Source organism: Penaeus monodon, chromosome 30, assembly GCF_015228065.2.
Source record: "Penaeus monodon isolate SGIC_2016 chromosome 30, NSTDA_Pmon_1, whole genome shotgun sequence".
NCBI classification, from domain to species: Eukaryota; Metazoa; Arthropoda; class Malacostraca; order Decapoda; family Penaeidae; genus Penaeus; species Penaeus monodon.
Genome location: NC_051415.1, coordinates 9,041,885 through 9,043,390, shown reverse-complemented (window position 1 = coordinate 9,043,390; position 1,506 = coordinate 9,041,885).

Here is a 1,506-nt window from a genome sequence, read left to right as displayed (position 1 = left end):
CCTCCATCTACTTACTCTGTAATTGCGGTCGCTATGACGGCCGTAAACAAGATACATTGCGTTTGTGAGTGCCTCTTTACATTACATTTTTGTTTTCTTAGCATTTATTGACTAGCCCTTATTTTTCGTCAGGTGTTTGTGTTATGAATAATTTCTTTTCGGTCAAATTCTACATGATTACGTCATGGATCATAAAGTCGTTATTTAATGCAACAATTTTTTTTTTCTGGATATCATGTTAAGAATATTAAGACTTACAAAGTAATTGTTGCATTTTTGAAAAATCTCAGCGACATAGCTCTATAATAAGATAGCGAGGAGGAAATACAAAGGAAGTAGTGTAACCATGAATAATACACGACCCAGTGATAAAAAGGAAAATACAAAAGGAACTGGGAAAGAAACAAAGTAGATCTAACAAATTAACGATAAAAGAACGATGATAATAATAATTTAAAAAAATGCATTATATTAAAAAAAAGAGAAATAAAGCCACAGAAGATAAGAAAAACGACTTTTCCACAAGCTCTTATTTCCTAATCACTTAATACTGTACCACAAAGCATTGCAACAAGAAACCTACATTAGCATACATCACGATAAACAGTATTCTTCATCATGCAACTCAGTGGGTGACACAGTATCCGTTTCCCGTTGAATGTAAATTCGCTTTTCATGAGACTGTTAATAAAACGCATTAAGTTCTTCCCTCGGGTTTTTCTTCGTTACTAGATCATTGTATACGAACGCAAACGATGCCTTTGAGGTAAGAGCGGTGGATATTTTAATTTTTTCCTTATCATTTTCCAAGGGAATTCTGTGGGATTGAAAGAGGAAAAATGTATATATCTTGAAGGGAAATTCATGGGTTTCATAACTTAGATCAGTGAGGATTTTTTTAGTTTTTTTTTTTAAGCAGGGAAATATGTTTACGCCGTATTTATGATTTAATATTGTTGTTCATGGGTTTCATAACTTAGATCAGTGGGTTTGAATATGTTTTTTTTTTATTGTTTCATTCATTATTTTTTTAAAGCAGGGAAGTTTACGCCATATTTATGATTTAATATTATTGTTAACTGATTCATGCTACAGACACAGATTTGGATTGCTACTTTTTACTGACCCAAGCCAGACTAAAACGTTGTTAGATTATGTATCATGAAATCCAACTTTAATGAAAATAATCATGGAATATCTAATGCACAAAAAATATAATTAGACAAATCTTTCTTATAAATCTCGAGAATAATTTAACTGACCTTTCTATAAAGTCTTAGAAGACTGCATGGGATATTCCCGATGATATTAGCATGTCGAAGTGAAATGTGATAGTTATATAACTATTGTAATTTGAAATGCGAAACAACATTTACTAAGTAAATGTTAGAACTACAAACCCAACTGACTTGATGAATGAATAAATAAGTGTATATGTAACCAATTTTCTTCATAACTATATTTATATATTTGAAAAGAAGTACTCTGATAACAAGTATAGATGCC